Here is a 23,196-nt window from a genome sequence, read left to right as displayed (position 1 = left end):
GGGCCAGGCCAAACCCCAGAGCCAGGAGCTACATCCGGGTCTCCCACAAGGGTGGCAGGGGCCAAAGTCCTTGGGCCATCACTGCCGCCTCCCAGGGTGTGGGGTGCGCACCAGCAGGAAGCTGGTCACAAGCGGAGGAGCTGGGACTTTTGACCCAGGCCCTCCAGATGGCGTTTTAACCGCTAGGCCAGAGGTAAGTGAGGAGAGACTGTCCTCAGACCGCGGGGCGCCCCGTGGAGACCCCCCCCCACCCCGCCCTGACCCAGGCTACACTTGGGGGCCGGCCACTCTCGGCGCTGCGTCATGGTGACACGGCAGTCTTCCACCCGTGGCGAACGGTGTGGCATTTCACGCATGGGCACAGCCTGTGCCCACCACATCCCTGCACCGCTGGGCACCCTCCTGCCCTCTCGTCTTCACTCAGCTGCTGCCGTCAACCACAGCTGGCTCTCCGGGCTACCGACAGATATTAGACACCACTTCCTCCCCCCTACCTGCTGACCGCCCCCTTCGCGTGCCCTTGGGGCCTCTCAGAGAGCAGCATGCAGGACACAGAGCAGCTAAGGGCGGGCAGACACCACCCAGATCCTGTGTGCAAGGGTCCCATCGTGGGAGTGCCATGCTGCCAGCGTGTCCCTTCTGTCCCCTCTGATGGGGCAGGGTGAGGAGGGCCCTTCCCCAGGGCAATGCAGAGCAAAACAGAACCCCCCACCTGCCGGGTTCTCAGGAGAGCTAATTTTTTTTTATATAATTTATTTATTTGGAAGGTAAGGGTACAGAAAGAGAGAGAAAGAGAGAGATCTTCCATCCACTGGTTCACTCCCCAAATGGCTGCTGGCTGAGTGTCAGCGCCGTGTGCCAGCCCTAAGCCAGGAGCCTGGAGCTCCATCTGGGTCTGCTATGTCCGTGGCAGGGGCCCACGCTCTTGGGCATCCTCCACTGCTTTCCCAGACGCAGTAGCAGGGAGCTGGACAGGAAGTGGAGCAGCCGGCACCACGCAGCCTCCCCCAGGGAAGCTATGAGCCACGGTTAGCACTAGGCCGGCCTGATGGATTCAAGCCCCTCCGCTCAGAACCAGCGCCCGCAGCGGTAAGGCCTCGCTCCTCCCCGAGACCCGCAGCTCAGCGCTATCGGGAGAAGCCGGCAAAGTGCGGGCGACCCTCGGCCCAGGAGGCTGCGGAGGAGACTGGGGGCGGCACACGTTGGTCCCTGGGCCGGGCCCCAGCACAGGGGTACAGGGAGATGGACAGGGAGAAAGCGACAACCGGCGCTTCCTGGATGGAGCGTGGGTTCCGGTCCCGGATTTGTTTCCAGCGTGACGACGGAGGGAGACTGAGGTGGGGCACAGGTGTGTGGCCGAGGAGCCGTGACCGCCACGGGCGGGCCGCACCCAGGGCTCCAATTTTAAAAATCCACACTTCTGTCTAGCTTGTTTTCCAAAAGCACATTCTGGTTAAGTGTCGCAGATTAAGCGGCCTGGGGGTCGGAAGAGGAAGTTGCTGATTTCCTTGGTTGAAGAAGTGAGCAAGAAGCAAGCGAGAAATACTCCAGAATTTGGGGGAAAAAAAAAAAAAAAAGACGATTTTCCGGGACGGGCCCAAAGCCGCCCAGCTGAAGGCCCCTCCTCTAAGATGCAGATTTCCAAACCCTTTTAACCACAGGTGGGTGGTAAATCTAAAAATACACTCTCGCCCCTGGCTACAGCACTGGGTTCCCCCAGTAGGTCTGGGCTCAGCCCAGCGGCTTTGGAACCAGCAACTTAATCCCCTAAAATCACTTCTTTCACAAAGAAAAAGGAGAATAATTCAATTCCAGGCAGCCCCCCCTCCCCCGCCCGCCACAGCAAAGCAGCCCTGAGCAAGGTTCCCCAAGGGACCCGCACCGCACTGACCCCAGGAAAAAAAGTGGATTCCTTAGGCAAAGCAAGGGCACTCACATGCAAATCGTCCGTCTCTGAGACAATAGCCCAGTTTGTAAACACAACCAGCCTCGGGGGCCAGAGGAAACCTTCTAGAAGGCTCACTGCTGTCAGCCCTAAGGCACTGTCCTGAGTGTTTATTAACTATTAAGGCGAAGAAGACTGCTTAAAAATCTTTGACTAAGGGCTACCCGCAGGCCTTCCTCAAAATACAAAGATTTCACAACGCCTTTTTGTTGTATTGAAATTTAACCTGCACAAAGTGCTAGAAAATGGCCCCAGTGAATGTTTTTTACAAAAAGACAGAAAGGGAGCGTTCACTCCCCAAACGCCCACGACAGCCAGGAACTCCTCCGGGAGCCCAGGGACCTGGGCCATCTTCCGCTGCCTTGCCAGGGGCGTTAGCAAGGAGCTGGCCAGGAAGCAGGGCTGGGAGTCCGACCCCGGGACCCGGATGTGGAAGCGGGCAGCTGGACTGCATGCCAAAGACCCGCCCCTCAATGGTGCTTCTGAAATCTTAAGAAAGGATTTGGACACAGTGAGAGGGGGCATTGAGACCTCCAGTTCTCTCTGAGAAAGGATGGCAGAAACTAAAAAATTCCACGTTAGCATTCCTCGGCGGCAGGGGCGGGGTGGGGGCACACAGAGTGAAATCCACCAGGGAGCGAGCCCGGGGCCGACCAGTTTCATCCTGTGATGTCAGCCTGCGTCTTCAGGGGCCCTCTGTCCCCCACGGCGAAGCTCCCACATGCCAGCACCAGGTTCAGACCCAGCTCCAAGTTACGGATCTGCGGCAGGAAAAGCATTTCCATTGGACTCCCGCATGGCCGCATTCTGAGGTGCCGCTTGAATGAAGGGTTTTGGCAAAACACCACAAGGGCCGGAGAAAATAGGCACAAGCGCAGACGACAGCCCCCAAGTCGGAGGGCTGGCCGGGGCAGTGTCTGGGCTTTATGCTGGGCCCGATGCTCTTAGCTTCCACACCTACTGCCACACCACTACTTTTCAATACAAAATCTTAGGAATCAGCACACTTGTCTATGAGCAACCTCACTGGACGCAAGATTAAGGCAACGGGGCCCGGCACTGTGGCGTGGTGGGCTAAGCCTCCGTCCCATCCCCTATGGGTGCCGGTTCGAGTCCTGGCTGCTCTTCTCTGCCATGGCCTGGGAATGCAGTACAAGATGGGTCAAAGTGCTTGGGCCCCTGCACCCGCATGCGAGACCCGGAAGAAGCTCCTGGCTCCTGGCTTCAGATCGGCGCAGCTCCGGCCGCTGTGGCCATCTGGGGAGTGAACCAGCAGACAGAAGACCTTTCTCTCTGCCTTTCCCTCTGTCTGTAACTCTGCCTCTCAAACATTAAGGCAAGGCAATGCTCTGCTCGAACACACCCGGGGAACATGGTCAAGTCCAAACCCCAGGGCTGCGTGGCGGAACTTCCCATGGTCCCTTTCTCAGACGCCCCAGCCTGTGGATCTGACGCCCCACCGCAGTGAGAGAACAGGCAGCACCCAGGTACCTTCTCCACCCGGCCTTCCACCTGCCGGGGCTCAGACCTCCCAGAGCAAGGCACGCCAGCGCAAGGACTTTGAACAGGACCCGGAAGGCCCCAGCAGCAAAGCCTTGGACCACCCCCGGGGGGGGGGGGGCTGCTCGCAGAAACTCCAGTTCCCTTTTCATCACCGCAGTCAGCCAGCCCAGGACCCCGCTCCCCAAACCAGCCACTGAGGCTCAAAGCAGTGATCTCACTGTCCCGGCCTTGGGGACACACGGCACCACTCTGAGACTGCACCCCAAGTTCCTCATTCCCAGCGCTTCTGCCCTTTGCAAGAGGAAGGGGTGCGGCGCGAGGAGGCCACAGGAAGGGGAACAGCCGAGGGGCGCTGCGGTCCCCCGAGTCCACCACCATTAGCTCACACCCCCTGGACTCACCACAGCTCTGCACAGCTGTCTGTTCACACCCATCAAGCCTAAACGTGGAAGTGCACTCTCTTCCCTGGGTCCCCCGTGTCACCCAGAGTGGCAGAGAGACCTCCCAGCCGCTGGTCCACTTCCCGAAGGCCAGGAATGGATGGGGTTGGTGCAGGGCAGGAGCCAGGAACACAACCCAGGTCTCCCAGGCGTATGGCAGGAACCCTGTCCCCTACAACCTCCCACGGTCTGCCCCGGTGGGAGGTGGGAGTCAGGAGCCAGAGCTGGGAGTGGAACCCAGGTCCTTTGGGTGCCACCAACACTAGCCTGACCGCAGACGAAATGAAGTGTCAGGCTTCTCTCTGGTTAGCCTTTCGTAACGTGGACCTTATGAGAATGAGGAAACAGAGCCGTCCACCCCTGCGAACCCTGTAAAATCAAACACATTTCTAGAAACAACTACACCCACTACAAACAGTAACACAAAACCGCGAGGACCCAGGAAACACGCATCAGGTCCAGAACAGGCCCCGGCTGGCCAAAGGGGCTGTGTGTGTCCGTGCACACAGTGTTCAGGAGCTCTGTTTACCTGGCTCCCTGGGCTATATGTTCAGGACAGCAAAAGGAAAAACAAACAGAGGCCCAGGCGCAGTGCCAAGTCTCTAGGACTTCCTCTTAGGGACCGGCTGCTTCCACTCTCACTGCGGCTCTGCGGACATTCCTCTCTGAGCCCGAGACGGACGCCTGCCCGCTCTCCCAGTGGGACGGACAGTGTCTCGGATCAACGGGGCGAAGCCTAGGCTGTTCCCTTCTTGAGAACTAAACCTGCACAGAAAGCGTCTCCCTGCGGGTGCCCCTCGCTCAGTCCTCAACCTGGGCCTGTCTGCACCTCCTCCGCACTCCGCCTCCCCCCCACCCCACCCAGGGCCCTCTGCTTGCTTGAACCCCTCCACGTGCCCCTCCCGCCACAGGGCCAAGCCTCACCTTCCCCACGAAGCTTCCCCGACTCCCCTGGCTCCCGGCTTTCCACTCCTCCCAAGCACCTTCCACAGTTACCAGGGCAGTGCCAAGCCCTGCCTCCTCTGTCCACCCCTGGCGTGAGCCCTTCGGGGCCAGGAGCCATTGCTCCTGCACAGGCACCAGCCCAACCAAGCGGGGAAGAAGGAACAAAGACAAATGGATGCGCCCAACACAGCTGATGATCTCAACCTAGTGTTTGAGAGACAGAGAAACCGACGCTGAACCTGAGAGCAATCCCTGAGTCACTAAACCCGCGGTAACAATGCAGCCGGGGGGAACTCTTCAAACGTGAATGCAAGCAGCCCTTAGGGACGCCTTAGAGTGGCAGGGAAGGCGGGCATCTCCCAGGCTTCTCGTTTGGTGCACATTTAGATCCGAGGGCCGGAGCAGGCTGGCTGTGAAAGCCAAAGGCACAAGGGGCGTTCCATGCCGGGCAGAGCAAGTCCCACACCCTCTGTTCCTGATGCAGCTGATAAAACCGAGCACTGGAGGAGGGCCAGACAGCAGCCCGCACCTCTCTCTACAGCATCTGGGCTGCTCCGGGAAGGCAGGAGTCGGAGCAGGGCCCGGTGGGCAGGCGGCCGGTCCAACACCGGCTGCTACACATCAGACCTCTCCTGGAAGGAGCCCCCCCCCCCCCCCGACCCGCCCGGACCCAGCAGCAACAGCGCAGAGGGGCCCCAGGGGAGGACCCGCAGGCACCCAGGAGCCTCTGCGCATTCCAGAAACTGGACTTCCCATCCACCCACACAGCTCAGTCCGGCAGCCAGCGCCACCAGCCCCATTCTCCGGAAGCACAAAAACAACCAGGAAATCATTCAAAAAAGATCCAGCCGGCCGGATCCCGGGAGCGCGGCCCGTGCCGCACACGCCCACTCCCCACCCCCACCCCGACTCTGCCCAGGCGGCTGGCGAAACAGGACCACTGCGCTGACAGCAAAGCCCTGACCTAGGAAGCCGCGGGGAGGGCCGTCGGTCCCGCGCCCGTCCCGCATCTACCACGCATCGGGCGGCATCTGCGGCGGGACCTGCTGCGCCCGGCCATCGGTGGGCCCCTGCGCTGCCCCGCGCCCACCCCGCGACGCTGTGTCCCCAACTCTCGCCTCTCCGGGCACCTAAGCCCGCGAGGGTCCACAGAGGCAGATGCTGGGGGGTGGTCCCGGATCCCGCGTGGGACCCCCGGGAACTACGGAAACGCAGTGGGTTTCGTCTTTGTTTCCGAACCCCCGGGTGTCGGTTCTGGGAGGTTCAACGTCGGGCTCCGCGGCCACGGCGGCGAAGCGCGCCTTTTCCTGCAAAACCCCGGGGCGCCCTCTCCCAGCGTGGGGATGCGGGCCACTCGCCGCTGCCAGGCCAGCAGCCGAGCCCAAGCTGCCCCGCGGCCCAACGCCCACGCCCGCCCGACGGACCCCGGGGGCCCCCGAGCCAGGGCGCCGGGTCCAGGGCCTTGCGGCAGGTGCGGGTGCCGCAGGGCCCTGCCTCCCTGGCCCCGTCGCCCCAACAACCCTCACCCCAGGCCGGGCAGCCGCCCGCGCCGCACTTACCGCCGCCCGCGCGCCTGCCGAGCCGGGAGGTCTGAGCCGCAGGAGCCGGCGGGCGGCGGAGTGGGCGGTGGGAGGCGGGCCGGGGGCGGGGCCCGGGCCGGGGGCGGGGCCGCCACCCGGGCTTCCGGCACCTCCCACCGTCGCGCGCGCGCACCCGCCGCGGCATCTCTACCCCAGGGTCCATCGGGGGCCCCGGAGCCCACCGCCGGCGTCTCCCCTGCCCGATACGGTCCTGGCACGCGCGACCGCCCGGAGCCCCGACCGCCCGCCCCCCGGGTTTCCGACCCCCCGGGCGCCCCACCTGCGGGCCTGGCGGACCACCTACTTCGAGCCCGCAGACCCCCGCCCCTGGCGCTCGCCGCCGCCTGGGGGGCGGTCCCTGGCCCCGGCTCTCGGGTTTGTGCGTGCGGGCACAGCCCGGCCGCCCACCCTCTGTGGGCTCGGCCTCGAGCTCGTGGGGCCGAAGGGCGGGCCACGGAGCTGCGCGAAGCCTCCCTGCGCCGCCCCGGGTTGGCCTCTCCCATCACAGGGAGCCCTGGAGTGGGTCACTCCTGCTCCCACATCTGCCCCTGAGTGGGTGCCGGCTCCGGCAGGGCTCTCCGGGACGGCTCTCCAGGGCATGACCGAGTCCTGGCCGTGGGCAGGGGGCCTGCCCGATGCCCGGCGGACTCACAGAGCTGGTCCAGACCCAGGGGACGGCTGCCCGCCCTGCTTCCCTAACCTGGGCCTCCAAGTGGTGGCAAGTGTGGGAAGTTGCCTGGTAGATTCTTCTTCTTGTTTTATGATGTATTGATTGATTTTCAAAGATTACAGAGAGGGAGCCCACTCTCCAGATGGCCGCAGTGGCCAGGCTGGAGCCAGGAGCTTCTTCTGGGTCCCCACGACGCGGGCGGTGGGGTGCAGGGCCCCAAGCACTTGGGCCATCTCCTGCTGCTTTTCCCGGGACATGAGCAGGAAACGGGATCGGAAGTGGAGCAGCGGGGGCTGGAAACAGCCCTGCCATCGGTGGCTTTACCGCGGTGCCCGAGGTAGATGGAATTAGTGGGTGCCACCTTCCACTGTTCCGGAAATAAACAGGAGTGGCTTAGGCCCAGCTGCCCACCTGCATTCTCCAACCTCAGGCTGCAAGGAGAGGTACGGGAGACCCTGGCTGAGTCCAGGAGACCCGCAGAAGATCCCAAGAAACAACCCTGCCAATGCTTGCTTCTTCTCCCCTCCTTGCAACAGAACAACCGTCGCAGACCTCAGTGTCCCGACTTACACACTGCTGCCTCAGCTTCCTGTCTCCCCCAGGGGCCGGCTCCCTTTTTCTCCCCCTGAACACCCGCCACACCGCAGCCTGCGCTCACAGATGGGGAGAGCTGCAGAACTCTCCCTTAATCTACCCAAAATTGCAGAGCCTGAATCTCCAACCCGAAGCTGCTACGCAAGGAATAGAAGGCGTTTGCCAGGAGCACCCTGCGGCGGACATGGCTGACATCACCCTGGGCGGTGAAAGTCTGGATGAGGAAGTGCTGTGTGTGTGGCTCTCAGGAAGGAAGACAGACCAGGGAATGGGAGGAGATCCGTGCGAGTCGTGTATCTAATGAGCGCCTGGTATCCAGACTGTGGAAAGAACTTTTCCAACCCAAAAACAAGAAAACAGACCACACCGTTAAGAAATGGACACTTGGGGCCGGCGCTGTGGCGTAGCAGGTAAAGCCGCCGCCTGCAGTGCCGGCATCCCATATGGGTGCTGGTTCGAGTCTCGGCTTCTCCACCTCCGATCCAGCTCGCTGCTGTGGCCTGGGAAAGCAGTAGAAGATGGCCCAAGTCCTTGGGCCCCCGCACCTGCGTGGGAGACCCGGAAGAAGCTCCTGGCTCCGAGACAGAGGGGCTGTCACTGTGGTACAGCGGCTTAAGGCACTGCCTGTGATGCCGGCATCCCATATGAGCGCTGGTTTGAGTCCCAGCTGCTCCAGTTCTGTCTCGAGTGTGGTAACAGCACCAAGGCTGTGTTGGTTCCAGTAAGGATTTTATTACGCAGTGGGGAAGTCACACATTCTAATTCACACAACGCACTGGGCAAACTGACCACCCAAGGTTCCCGAAGTACCCCCGGCGCTCCTGTCTTAGCCACAGAGGGTGGATTCTCACAGCGTCGGCACGCGTGGTGCCTCTGAGCGGGGGAATGCAGGTCTCCAAGGGCGAGTAGACCCTCAGCTGGGAAGAGCTCAGAGCCTCGGCGTCGGGCAGGTGCAGGGCTGGCTGGGAGAGCACTCTTGCAGGAAGGTCTGAGAGCAATGGTCAAGCTGGGCCTTTTGCCCTGCCGCTCTCGCGAGAGTCTGTTTGGCGTCTCCCTGGGCCTCTCCGGCCTGCAGTTTATATACACACTTAGGGGTCAGTGTAAGGCCAAGGAGGTCCCAAGGAGGGTGTGTGCGGGCCACGGGAGGTTCATATCCAGTCCCTGCGGATCACCTGTGTCAGCCTAGTTCTTGTTGGTATTCTGGTGCAGCTGTTGAATTTCTGCTCCTTACAAGTGCCCATCCAGGTCCTTGCTGATGCGCCTGGGAAAGCAGCAGAAGATGGCCCACGTGCCTGGACCCTGCTGCCCACGGGGGAGACCCAGATGGAGCACCAGGCTCCCGGCTCCAGCCTGGCCCAGCCCTGGGTGTTGCAGCCATCTGGGGAATGAACCAGCACATGGAAGATATCTCTCTCTCTCTCTCTCTCTTTCAAATAAATCTTTAAAAAGAAGAAAGACCAGACAGACGTGGCTGCTGGGAACGGACAGTTGTGCCGGTTCCATCACATCATGAATGAACTTGACACCACCGTGGTCCAGAGAACCGCTGACCTGCTGTATGTCACTTAGGCCCACTCCACCACAATGAAAGATTCGGTTAGACCAGCCTTAAAATGGGCAAAGGACTGATTCAGGTTCCCAAGATTGAAAAAATGTATCCAAAGATCGAAAACAAACATTTAAACAAGTGTGTACAGGTATGTAGCCTTATTCACAGCAGTCACAGGTAGAACTCCCTTGAATGCCCATCAAGAAACAAGTGAGGGGGCCAGCGCTGTGGCGTAGTGGGGAAAGCCACCGCCTGCAGTGCCAGCCTCCCATAAGGGCGCCGGTTCAAGTCCCAGCTGCTCCACTTCCAATCCAGCTCTCTGCTATGGCCTGGGAAAGCAGTAGAGGATGGTCCAAGTGCTTGGGCCCCTGCACCCACATGGGAGACCCAGAGGAAGCTCCTGGCTTCACTCAGCACAGCTCCAGCCATTGCAGCCAATTGGGGCGTGAACCAGCAGACAGAAGATTCTCTCTCTTTCTCCCTCTCTGCCTCTCCTTCTCTCTCTGTGTAACTCTGGCTTTCAAATAAAATAAATAAAACTTTAAAAAGAAAAAGAAACAAGTGATTGGGGCCCACGTTGTGTGGGGGCAGGTAAAGCATCCCATATGGGCACCGGTTCAAATCCCGGCTGCTCCACCTCTGACCCAGCTCCCTGCTAACGGCCTGGCAAAAGCAGCAGAAGATGGACAGCCCAAGTGCTTGGGCCCCTGCCGCTTTCGATGGAGTTCTGAGTTCCTGGCTTCAGTGTGGCTGAGGCCCAGCGACTGTGGCCATTTGGAGAATGAACCAGCAAACAGAAGCCACCTCTCTCTCTCTGACATTGAAACCAATAAATAAATCTTAAATAAAAGGACCCAGTTGGTACAAACAGCCTCCATGGAAGGTGCTACGTTAACACCCAATGCTGGTGACCGATGTTTCCACAACAGCTTTCTATTTCCAAAACATGTGCCCGCCCCACTCCCTTCATTCCGGAAAGTGCTCCTGCTACAGAGATTCTGACCACTGCCTTTGCACAGGGCGAGACTGAGGCCAGGAGGGCAAGAGGCCTGCCGGGGCTGCCCCTGGCCTTGGCCCTGGCCCAGGCCTTTTTCCTGGGGCCGCCAAGATGGAGCTAAAAGGGAGTGTGCTCGGGTAAACTGGCAGACAGGATGCCCGGTTCAGCCCGAGCGACAGATACACAGCCAAGAATGGTTGCGGGTGGGTGTGTCCCAAGGCCACAGACTGTCACCGAGCCAGGATACGGCACGGCGAACTTCACGACCCCCTGGGCCTGCTGCTTCTGGTGAGGCACCATCCATGACCACCGGCACCCAGTGTGCCAGCCAGAGGCCAGGTGAGCTCCTGGGAGCTGCGGGAGACTGGCCCAGGACGCCTCTGTCCTCACCAGGCCCAAGCACACGGCCCTCTGCCCGGTGGGGAATTCCCCTCTGTGGGGACATTGTGTCCTCTGGACGGAGGCCTGACCCCCTTACCCGTGACAGCCACGGATCCTCCAGTGGGCCCGGGGGTCCTCTGTGCACCTGTGTTTCTATTTAACATAAAGTGCCTGGATCCCAACAAAGGGGGAGGCGGGAGGCCAAGGTCCAGGGCAGGAAGCAGAAGCGAGCGTTCAGGGGCTGGGCTCCTCACCTGGCTTCCTTCTGGCCACAACGCACCTGCTCCACCGACCAGGACACCGAGCGCCCAGAGAGGTTAAGCAGCAGACCCAGGGGACGCGGCGAGAAAAGAACTAGAAATGAGATTTCAACTGTGTCCGGCCAAGCTTCGGGCTTTTCCACCCCCTCACTGGTGCATCCTGAACAATTAATCAACTACCTGTGACTTAGGAACCCTCCTGGGGCAGGGGGCGGGGTGCTCTGGCTGTACTTGGCCCAGACCCCACCCCCTCACCCGGCCCCACATTCCATGAGCTGGGCAGTGGGGGTGGGGCCGAGCAGGAGCAGAGTCACCCGGTCAGCACCGTCAGGGCGACTGGGAAGTCTGCAGATGTGGCCGCAGGGGCCCAGAGGTCCGAACCCAGGCTGGGAGGCTCCAGGTGCGAAGCTCAGAGCGCTCCAGGCCTTTGGGCCCTTCAGAGCCTTGGCCCGCAGCCCGCACACGCATCTGGAGCCCCAACCCACAGGCCAGGAAGCGGCAGTTGCCCCGGGGGCCAAGTGAGCGGTCAGCTGACTTCCCCCAGGCTGACCCCTGTTAGACAGCTGAGGCCGCCCCGTCCCTGCCTCTCAGCCCCTCTGGCCAGCCTTGCTTAGGGCACCCGCAAGCCAAGGAGCCACCTTCCCACGCGCCCTCCTCTGGGCTTGGCTCCCCTGCTGGGCTGTCTGTGTTTCCTGGAATTTGAACCCAAACACCAGTGTTTGTCCATCAGCTCCGGGGCGCCCGGCAGCAGCTGCTGGCCCCTGAAGTTCAAGGTCAGTTTCTCTTCCCGGGGCCAGGAGGAGAAGCTCAGATGGGGCTGGGGGTGCGGGGAAGGCCCTGGATTGCCCAACCTGCTGAGGGTCTGGGGGGCGGGGAGCCCCCTCTGCCTCCTGGAAGCCGTCTAAGTGATGGCATGGGAGGCGCGAGCCCCGCTGGTTCCATTCCCAGCCGCAGGCCGCCGGTCGGCCCCTCCCTCGCAGACACCTCCCTTTCCCTCCGCGTCCTACCTTCCCGGCATTCTACCTTCCCGGCGTGGCCTTGGCAATGGTGTGAACCTGAGAAGGGAGGGCTCCGGCACACAACTATCACTGGGTTGCTGTTTGCTGGTAGCTTCCCTTCCACCAGAACAAACCACCACCACCCCACCCCCTCCCGCCCCCGGCAGGAGCAGCTCTTGGCAGGACCCGTCTGCTTCCTGCTGGAGCTGTTAGCCGTAGCCACACAGCTCCCTGATAGGAAAATGGTCCCAGACAGCAAACATACTAACGACACCAACCACCAGCACCCCTTCCTGAGCTCCTGACTCAGTTTCCCCGGTCTAGAAAGGCATCAGAAGCCTCTGGGCCCCGACATGATGTGAGCCCTGGTTCTTCTCTGCCCCCATCTCCAATCACCCTCCAGGCCTCGCTGCTGCTCCTGCACCTGCCCCAGGACCCTTGCACTGACTGCTCCTCCTGGCAGCCCAGGTGTCGCCATGGCTCGCGCCTTCTAGCAAGCCTCCGCGTGAACATCACCTTTTGAAGCAACCCCCCGGGCACCCTAGCAGTATCTGAAGCTGCACCCCGTGTCCCTCACCCCCTTGTCTTATCACCTCTGAGACAACTACATCCCGGCTGTTACCCCACATCTGTCCCCCCCACTACCACCTAGACTGGCAGCTGCGGGAAGGCAGGGCTCCTGTGTGCAGGTCACTGAGGTGTCCCAGACACGTAGCCCACACCTGGCCCAGGAGTAAGTGAACAAGGACGGCACGCACACCTGCCTCCAAGCCCACAGTGCCATCCAGAAAGCCTTGGTCCCCACGGGGTGTCCCACGAGGAGGGAGAATGTGCCGGCTCCCCTTCCCACTGACCTGCCCTGCTGAGAGCGAGGCTGCCCCCCCAATTAAACACCTGGGGGCCACCACAATGAGACACCAAAGTGCAAAGGAACCCTGGGAACTCCTCCCCTCTGGGACTTCCCTCTCTCTCTTTCTCTCTTTTTTCAATTTATTTATTTGAAAGGCAATTACACAGAGAGAGAGAGACAGAGAGAGATCTTCTGTCTGTTGATTCATTCCCCCAAATCCTGCAACAGCCAGGTCTGGGCCAGGCTGAAGCCAGGAGCCAGGAACTCCATCCGAGTCTCCCATGTGGGTGCAGGGGCCCCAGTACTTGGGCACCTCTCGCTGCTTTCCCAGGTGCATTAGCAGGGAGTGGTTGGGAGGTAGAGCCTGCACTCCGACACGGGATGCCCCGGTCACAAGTGGAGACTTAACCTACGGTGCCGCAACTCTGGCCTCCGGGCAGTATCTTAACTGCTGCACCAACCAGGCTCTTTCTCAAGTCTTCTCCCCTAGAAGCTGGTACGGTTCTCATCTCCCGAACGGAGACGCATCCCCCAGCCAGACCCGCGGCAGGTCCGTGTCAGAGAACTCACTGGCCAAGCAGGACAACCAGCAAGTCCCCAGGGCCGGGCAGCAAGGGAAGAGCCCGGACATCAGAGGCCCCAAGCCCTCCAGTGACAAAGGCAGAAGCCGAGGAGCAGAAAGGAGAAGTGACCGGGGCCCACTTTGTTTCTAAATCGCAGGCAGGCTTTTCCCGGCATCATAAGCAGGTTGTGAAACCAAACAGAAACAGCGCCGCGGGTCTTGGAAGCAGCAGGTGCCCTGGCGTCCCTGTCACCCGTCCAGGAACCCAGGCCTGGGCAGTCCCAGGTGCATCCAGGACGTGTCGGGGGAATTCCGCACGGGGGAGGCACTGCGCGTGTCCTTGAACCTTGGCACTGACGGGCTGTTCACGTGACCAGGCTCCTGACAGCCGGCAGTGGAGACAGCACCAAAGGCCATTATGAAACAGTGGGGGATGGGGCTGTGGCCCAGCGGCTCAGCCGCCCCCTGCGACACTGACACTGACGTTGCGTTCCGTACGAGCGAGCGCTGCTTCCAGTCCGCCGGCTGCTCCACTTCCCAGCCAGCTTCCTGCTGATGAGCTGGGGAAGGCAGCGGAGGGTGGCCCAGGAGCTTGGCCCCTGCACCCATGTGGGAGACCCGGATGGAGCTCCCGGCTCCCGGCTTCAGCCTGGCCCAGCCCTGGCTGCTGTGGCCACGTGGGGAGTGAGAGTGGATGGAAGATCTTCTCTCCCCATCTTCCCCTCTCCGTCACCCTGCCTTGCAGATAAATAAAACTAATCCTTGTTAGAACAGAAGGAGCTGGGAGCAGGGGTTTGGGCCAGCAGTGAAGACACCCATGCCCCCTCCTCCCCCATGCCCGGGGTTGATTCCTGGCTCAGGTTCGAGACTCCGGCTTCCTGCCAGTGCACCCTGGGCGCCGTGGCAATGGCTCAAGTAATGGGAGAAGCGGATCGCATTCCTGCCTCCCCGCCTGGGCCCTCAGCCTGGCCTGGGACCCCTGTGGGCATTGGTGGGGGGGTGTGGAGCAGCAGATGGGAGCAATCTCCCTCGCTCAGTCACTCACACACTCTGTCTCTCTCAACCTCCACCTCTCGAATAAATTACCACACACATCCACACACACACAAATCCACAAAGACAAGCACATCCACACACACAAACATACATACACACACATGCACAAACACACATACACACACAAACTAATACACACACATCCACACACACACGCACAAATATACATTCACACATACACACACACGCACAAACTCATACACACATCCATACACACAAACACACACATACACACACAAACACATACACACATACACACATACACACATACATACACACCCAGGCACAAACTCATACACACACATCCATACACACATGCGCAAACATACATTCACACACACACGCACAAACTCATACACACATCCACACACCCACAAACTCATCCACACACACGCATACACACGAACAAACTCATACACACACATATCCATACACACAAATCCACACACACAAACATACATACACACACAAATCCACATACAAACACATCCACACACATTCACACAGTCCACACACATCCACACACACAAACATCCACACACACAAACTTATACACACACACATGCACACACACACGTCCACGCACACACACAGGAGCTGGACCAGCAGCTCCTGGAAACCCCCTCCGGGGCTGCCACGCTGCCCTTTGAGGAGGAAGGGGCGGGCCCGGGATGTTCCAGGAAGCTTAGCAAGACCCCCTCAGTGCAACACGCAGCCGTGCGACCACGGGAAGTGACAGACGAGGGATCTGTGCCAGGGTCGTGTCCGGACGCCCTTCTCTGTGAATGCAAAGGGACTGCCTGGAGGAGGCGGCCCAGGGAAGTGCGGAGCCGCCCGAGGATCATCCTACGGAGCTCATCCACACGTGTCCGGGCGCCAGGCCGCGGGGAACAACCTGTTTTTCACTGGAGCTGCGGCTAAAGTAAACTTTGGAAACACTTGATGGGAAAAAATCTAAAAGAAAAGCCAGGCACGGCCAAGAGTGGCCTGACCAGGGGCGGGGGGTGCAGACACGGCTTTGTTTGATGCAATTCGGGGCTTTTTTCCTTTGAAAACAATAAGCATGTATTTGTTGCATTTAAACAAAGGCCTTTTTAAAGTCTCTTAGAAAAATAAACATCCCTGCCTCCGTGTCCAGGAAGGGGTTCTGGCTGGCCGAGCTGCCATCAGGCACCTGATGGGGAGAGACCGAGTCCCCAGGGGCCTCACGGGGACCCTCGGGTTTCCCTCCCCGTGTCCGTCTCCGGCAGGAGCCCACAGGCCCAGGCCGACAAGGACGGGCGCCTGCAGACGTCAGTTTCCAGTGTCAGAGTGACGCACGCGCGTGGGTCTCAGCCGTGAAGCACTGGCAGAGGCGTGGGGGCACGGCGTGTCACACGTCACATGTCCCAGCACGCGGCAGTGTCAGCGGGTGGCTGGAAGACCACAGAGCCCGCCCCAGCTCAGCGGGGGGGAGGGAGGGGCAGTTACACCCACAGCTCAGCGCTGCAGCTGGCCAGGCTCCTGTCTGTGCCCGCCCGCGCTGGGAGCCACACGCACATCACGCCCGAGTTGTTCCTATTTTAATCGGTGGCCTCCCTCGTGGCCTTTCTTTGCCTTTTTTAGGATTGCTTCCCTTGGGCAAATTCCCGAAAGGGCTGGGGCCCAGCCTTTCCAAGGCACTGTCTGCCCCGGTGACAGGGTCTCGGACATGGGCCGTGGTCATGGGACCGGAAGCAGGGCCACCACGGCACCCGCGGGCACTCGGGTGGAGCCTTCAGCTGGAACCAGCCCCCAAGGCTCCCGGCCGCGGGAAGGCCGCCCCTTCCTCGCCAACCACCGTGAAAACCTGGACCCAGCATCGCCCAGGCAGATCTGGGAGGACGCCCATTTCCACCCCATTTCCCCCATGCGTGGACAGGTGCGCCGTGAACCTGCCCGGTGGGCTGTGACAGGTGGCAGACTTCCAGTAAGATGATGGCCCCAGACAGGATGCTGAGCCCGTGCACATGGGTGGGTGGGGACAGCTCAGTGTCAGCCCTGCTTCTAGGGACTCCCAGGGATCCCCACGTGGCCTGGGGTTCCTCGCGGCTGAAAAGCTGTCCCTTCCGGTCCCAGGCAGGACCCTGCATGCATCGGGAGGGCTGGCCAGAGAGAAAGGAGCCTGGCCAGGGCTCTCCCTGGGCCCCACCTGCTCCCAGCCCCACGTCCCTACCGCCTGGGGCAGGCAGGAGGGGGCGAAGAAGAGGAGAGCGCGTAGCAGCCTGGCGCTGGCCACTTGGGACGCCTGTGTCCCACTTCAGAGCACCCAGCACCCGGCTCCACTTCTGACTCCAGCTTCCTGCTACTGCACATTCTGGTAGGCAGCAGTCCAGGCCCGCACCACCCACGTGGAGACCTGGATGGAGCTCCAGGCTTCTGGCTTCAGCCTGGCCCAACCTGCCCCACTGCGGGCATCTGGGACGAGAACCCGTGGACTGGAGATTTCTGTCTGTCTCTGTATCTCTGTCTTCGAAATTTAAAAAAAAAAAAAAAGGATGAAAGAAGGAGGGAAAAGAGGGAGGAAGACAAAGAATAAGGAAAAGAGAAGACCCCGGCTGGGGCAGGGCGGAGAAGGGGAGGAGGAGAGAGGAAAGAGAATCGCCCAGCTTTGGGCCGACGGAGAACCCTCACAGTTGCGCCCAGGGCCAGACGACACTGTCCCCACGGAGAACGCCCCAGCAGCCCGGAACTCCATCCAGGTCTCCCACCTGGGTGCAGGGCCCCAGCACTTGGGCCACCCTCTGCCGCTTTCCCAGCCCATTAGCTGGGAGCTGGATGGGAAGTGGAACAACCGGGACTCGAACCGGTGTCCATATGGGATGCCGGCGCTGCAGGAGGCAGCCTCACCTGACCCCTCCCCAGCGCTTCTTTGCAGAAAACCTTTTCGGGGACTAGATTTTCCTGTCTCAGTGACGCTGAAGCAAGCCCCTGACAGCACAGCAACACTTCATCTGGAAAATTCTACTTGGAGCTTTGAGAGATAAGGAATCTTTCTTGACGAGTGTAACCACAGAAGTGCAACACGCCAAGAAAAGGGAACAGGAATTCCCGAATTCCACCCGCATCGCCAGCCTGAGCTTATGTTTCCCTGACAGCCTCATAAACATGGTTTTTAGAAATCTGGTTTATTGAAAACAAGCAGCTATCAGCCGGCGTCGCCGACCCTGGGGCTGAGTGCCGGCGTGGCACACAGCAGGTGCTCTGTAAAGACCTTCTCTTTCTATTTTTTTTTTAAAGATTAATTTATTTGAAAGGCAGAGTTACAGAGACAGGGACCTTCCACCTGCTGGTTTGCTCCCCAGATGGCCGCGATGACTGGGGCTGGAGCAGGCAGAAGCCAGGAGCCTGGAGCTCCATCCGGGTCTCCCACATGGGTGGGAGTGACTTGGTCAAGGCCACACCCAGCAAGGAGCTGACCCCTGAACTGAGCAGGTGAGAGCCAGGTGCCACACTCCACGTGACGACGTGTGGAGTAGACACACGCCTCCAGGTAGGGCTGGGCTGGCCTCCCCCACACCCACCTGGACACGAGCAGCGTGAAGACAGATGGCGCCTGGCACAGCTCCCAGGGCTGGGGTCCGGGGACCTCACCAAGCATCCCCTGCGAAAGACCCCTCAGCTGCTCCCCCTCCCCGAGGAGTGGCCTGGCTCACGTGCCCAGACTGCACCTGCTCTGTCCGTGCTCAGTGACACAGCAATATTTAAGGATCATGACCCGGTGCCAGCACCCACAGCAGGCCTTGGAAAACAAGCAGTAGCCAAGACTAACTTTGAGGTCAGTGGAGAGGCAGGCCTTAGACAAGGCCTCCAAATGCCATTGTCGGTAACCGTCAACAGGAAAAGGGCAGAAGGCAGTGCAGAGCCCTAGGTGCAGTGAGAGGGGCAGTGAGGGAGGGCTTCTTGGAGGAGGTGAGGCCAAGTTGATGAATATAAACTTCTGGACGTCTTTTTTTTTTTTTTTTTTTTTTTGACAGGCAGAGTGGACAGTGAGAGAGAGAGACAGAGAGAAAGGTCTTCCTTTGCCGTTGGTTCACCCTTCAATGGCCGCCACGGCCAGCGCGCTGCGGCCGGCGCACCGCGCTGATCCGATGGCAAGAGGCAGGAGCCAGGTGCTTTTCCTGGTCTCCCATGGGGTGCAGGGCCCAAGCACTTGGGCCATCCTCCACTGCACTCCCTGGCCACAGCAGAGGGCTGGCCTGGAAGAGGGGCAACCGGGACAGAATCCGGCGCCCTGACTGGGACTAGAACCCGGTGTGCCGGCGCTGCTAGGCGGAGGATTAGCCTAGTGAGCCGCGGCGCCGGCTGGACGTCTTCTTATGGTAAACAATAATAGTTAATGTAGAACTACTAGTAGAAATAACCGAGTATGAGGGACAACAGCCAATGAATGACTGTTTGCTTGTTTCATGTGTGGTATCTCTGTTAGTGTTTATAATAACCCAATGGGCAGACATTATTTTTTAACGGATTGATTGTTTGATTGATTGATTGATTTCCAAGGCAGAGTGACAGAGAGATCAGGAAAGAGAGATCTTCCATCCACTGGTTCACTCCCCAAATGGCTGCACCAGCCAGGGCTGGGCCAGGCTGAAGCCAGGAGCCAGGAGCTCCCTCCAGGTCTCCTCTATTGCTTTTGCTGATACATTAGCAAGGAACCGCATGGGAACTGGAGCAGCCGGGACTCGAACCGGCATTCACACGGGAAGCCCTAGCTATTACTGCAAACCCTGTGTTATAGAAGCGAGAACCTCAGGAAGGTGGGCTGATGTGGCCCAGGTAGGGACCTAGCGACGGACGCCGAAGCTGGGCTGGAGCCCAGGCCACTGACCACAGGCTGCAGCATCCGGCCACAGCCTTCCTGCTGTGTTACCGGAACTTGTGATCCTGGCGGGCTGCACGCTGGACCCCGGCCAGGGGCATCTCCCCGCTCCAGCAGCACCCCTGACTCCCAGCCTGGCCACACGACCTCGCTGAGCCCCTGCCACCAGCAGCCGCCCGTCAGCCGCGAGGGGTCTTCCAACATTCACAGCAGGGCCGTTATGAAAATAATGCGGGTGGATTTAATTTGAAAGGCAGTTTGATAGAGAGACAGAGAGAGAGAGAGGGATCTTCCATCCACTGGTTCACTCCCCAGATGGCCACAGCAGCTGGAGCTGCGCCAATCTGAAGCCAGGAGCCAGGAGCTTCTTCTGGGTCTCCCATGCGTGTGCAGGGGCCCAAGGACTTGGGCCATCTTCCACTGCTTTCCCAGGCCATGGCAGAGAGCTGGATTGGAAGAGGAGCAGCCGGGACTCGAACTGGTGCCCACACAGGATGCCGGCATCACAGGGGGCGGCTTTACCGGGCAGTCTGGCTCCAGAGCCTCATTCTGCACCCTATTCTGGAAGCTGCCGCATCCCTGCCTTCAAGCTGGGCCCCTGCCACCCACGTGGGACACCCAGAGGGCGTCCCAGGCATTTGGGGGGTGAACCAGCAGATGGGAGATGGCTCTGTTTCTCTGTCTCCCTCCTGCTCTAACAAATGCGATTTTAGCAAAGACAACGATGGCCAGGGGGTGACAGCGGCCAGCCGTGGAGGCTGCGGGTGACATGGCTCCACCCACAGGAAGTGTCTAGGACAGGCTGAGTCACAGAGACAGGAAGTGGGGGGCCGGGAACTGCAAGCGGACAGAACGTCCACCCGCAGCCCCGTGGACAGCCACACCGCTCCGCAGTGGCCTTGAACTGCATGTCGGTGGCACTGGTTTTGGAGAGAGACTGGCACTGAGGGGACCCAAGGGTGTAGGCTGCAGCTGCATGGCCACCCAGAGCCTCAGTTTTCAAATCCAGAAAACGGGTCCATCCCTGGTTCCCCCATCCAGCCACACTCGCCCTCCGAGTGCGTCCCAAGCGGGAGTCAGTGCGTTCCAGAAGTCTCCGGGCTGCCTGTTCCGGGAACCGGGCAATTCTTTGGAATCTGAAAAGCCTGGGCTCTCCTGGCCCAGCCTGGGAAGAAGAAGAAAAAAAAGGTGTGGCTGCTCCCCCACACCCCCACGCCGCCCTCCTTGGGCTCCTGGAACCCCGCCCCGCCCCCTACAGCCACCTTGCAGCTCTGAGACCTCGGCTGACCCCTGGGACCCTTGAGCCCATGCTACCTCCCCACCCCCCGCCTTCACCGCCCCTGGGGGCTTAAGGGGACCTCGGGAGAGGCGCAGAGAAGTTGGCACCGGACTTGCAAAATAATCCAGCCAGGCAGGCCGGGGCGGCGGGGTCCCCACAATGAGGCGAGTGTGCTGCAGCTCGTCCACACACAATGGCCCCTCAGAAGCCGGCCCCGCGGAGCACAGAGGCGCTCTGTCCACGGGCCGGGAAAGACCCGGCTGGCCCCCCAGGCGCTGGGCCAAGAGCCCAGCCGCGCAGCCTCTGTGAAGTTTCTAAAATTATGCCAGCCTGGGGCTGGGGGTGAGAGCCGGGGAGGCACACACACACACACACACACACACACACACACACACACACGGCGGGCAGGAAGTCCCGACCTGGCTCCCGGCACCCGCGGCCGAGCCCCTGCGGCAGATGGCGGGGCGGCCCGTGGCTCTCCTGGAACCCGTGGGAGGAGAGGGAAGGTGTCACCGGGAGTCAGGAGAACTCCCGGGGGGAGCAGGGCGGCCCTGTGGGATCGAGCAGGTTGTGCACTCCACAGACCAGCGAGTCTGCCTCTCCCAGATGGACTCAACTGTGGACAGCGCACACAGCTTCCCGACGCGACCCATGACCTCAGCCACAAATGGCCGTCCTGAGACAGCCCAGAGCTCCCCAGCCCCATGAACTAAATCTAATAAGGCAGGGCCGGCGCCGCGGCTCACTAGGCTAATCCTCCGCCTTGCGGCGCCGGCACACCGGGTTCTAGTCCCGGTCGGGGAGCCGGATTCTGTCCCGGTTGCCCCTCTTCCAGGCCAGCTCTCTGCTGTGGCCAGGGAGTGCAGTGGAGGATGGCCCGAGTACTTGGGCCCTGCACCCCATGGGAGACCAGGAGAAGCACCTGGCTCCTGCCATCGGATCAGCACGGTGCACCGGCCGCAGCGCGCCGGCCGTGGCGGCCATTGGAGGGTGAACCAACGGCAAAGGAAGACCTTTCTCTCTGTCTCTCTCTCTCACTGTCCACTCTGCCTGTCAAAAAAAAAAAAAAAAATCCTAAATTTAAGGCAGGAGGAGGAGGAGGGAAAACCTGAGGGGGAGGGGCCTCATCTGTGGGCTGCCCCGCCCCCGAGGTAAACCTTGAGCCATCAGTCTGTCCCTAACTACCCTGGGCTGAAAAACCCTCTCTCGTGGATCCGACATCCGAAGTGGACTGGGGTCCTGTGGGTCCTGTGCTGATCTTGCTGGATGGACGCTCTCTCCTCCTGGCCACGCTGTTGGCCCCGCCTGGGCGCCAGGGGACGGCAGTGTCTCCTGGGCTGTGGGCAGACGGCAGGCCGGCTTCTCCCTGCACCTGCGCCCAGTGGTCCACGACCCCGGCTTCCCAGCGGCTGGGGCATTTCCGCAAGCAGAGAACCCAGGCCCACGCCAGGCTCCCCGTGCAGCATTTGGGGACAAAACCCAGGGCCCCAATCACATGAAGGGCCAGGCGCTTCCCCGCGTGGTGAGAGGCTGCCCACGCGGTCCTGGCCGAGTGTGGTTAGAAGCAAGCGGCCCTGGAGGCACAGACCTCCCTCCCCACCCTTGAGGGAATGGGGAAATCAGCCACACACACGCCCTCGAACTCCGCGGGGAAGGCAGACGCCAGGGAACGGTGGGGTCTGCAGCGAACAGGAGAGCAGGTGCGGGGCAGCACCAGAGCCCACGCGGGATGCGGCCCTGGACGCGTGTTCTATACTCAGCCCCGCGTGCCCGCAGGGACCTGCTCCCCGAAACCCCGCACCGTGTGCCGGCTCCTGCCCTCCCCGCCTCTCCTCCCCGGGGCGGGGGGGACTTCCGGGATCCCCTGGGATCCTGGTCCCGGCTCCTGCAGGGTGCAGGTGGGAAACCAAGATCCAGAGATGCCAGGGACATCCCCCAGGCTTCCGCTGCCAGCTCAGATTAAACAAGAGAAAACAGACACATCTGCGGCTGGCCCGCCAGGAGGGGCACGCAGAGCGAGAAGCAGAGGGGATGAGGTCAGAGGGACACACAGGAGCCTGGGGGTGGGCGGGGGACAGCCTGGAGGAGGCAGCCCAGGCAGTGAGCCCGCTCAGGGGGACGCAGCTGAAATCTGGGAGGGCTGTCAGGGGATGAAGGGTAAACAGGCACGCTCGCAGACCCCAAGCTGCCGCTCCGGCCTTGGGAAAAGAAACGGGGTGGGGGGTGGGGTCCGGAGGAGCTGGACTCCGCCTGTACTGATTCTGCGCAGACGGCAGAGGCGACCTCAGACTTCTGCCTCTCCCGCGCGCCGGGAAAGTGACCTTGGCCATTTCTGTATCATTAGTTCACTTAATCCACATCATGAGCCAAGCAGTCACATGGTCCCGGGTCACTAAGCTGACTCTGAGCCGCAAGGACATAAATCCGCATCAAAGGGATTTTACTGATTCCCATTATGAGGAAGTCCCTGGTGAGGGCTTCAGGCATGGCTGGATCCAGCAGCACAAATGCTATCATTTGGAATTTCTCTCTCTCCATCTCTCGATTCTGATCTCCTGTCTGATGGCAGCATTCGCAGACAAGCACCTCTGTCCCGGCATGGCTCTGTCCTGGTCACCGGCATGGCCACCGGGAGCGCCGGGCTGGGCTTATCCCCACTACGTATGTGGTCCCGGGGAAAGAGAACACCCATTCCCCAAAGGCATCAGCAGAAGGCGCATGACTGAACCAGTTCACTGGGCCCTGTG

At 60.8% G+C, this 23,196-nt stretch overlaps 1 protein-coding gene across 5 annotated transcripts in view; it reads right to left on the bottom strand.

Annotated features, from left to right (window-relative positions):
- Window positions 1-23,196, bottom strand: part of LITAF (lipopolysaccharide induced TNF factor) — an 85,600-nt gene that overhangs the window by 18,347 nt on the left and 44,057 nt on the right. Inside the window, exon 1 of one of the 5 annotated variants that reach the window (XM_008257723.4) lies at window positions 11,872-11,984. The exons of 1 other annotated variant lie outside the window; for it this stretch is intronic. The gene's annotated coding sequence lies outside the window, so the exon portion shown is untranslated. Of the gene's footprint in view, window positions 1-3,849; window positions 4,198-6,392; window positions 6,526-10,858; window positions 10,980-11,871; window positions 11,985-23,196 lie in introns of those variants that run through there. 3 more of the 5 variants (XM_008257724.4, XM_051847444.2, XM_051847446.2) reach the window with 3 other exon arrangements.

The sequence above is a fragment of the Oryctolagus cuniculus genome, chromosome 19 (assembly GCF_964237555.1).
Source record: "Oryctolagus cuniculus chromosome 19, mOryCun1.1, whole genome shotgun sequence".
Lineage (NCBI taxonomy): Eukaryota > Metazoa > Chordata > Mammalia > Lagomorpha > Leporidae > Oryctolagus > Oryctolagus cuniculus.
This window is presented reverse-complemented; position numbering and strand designations above follow the sequence as displayed.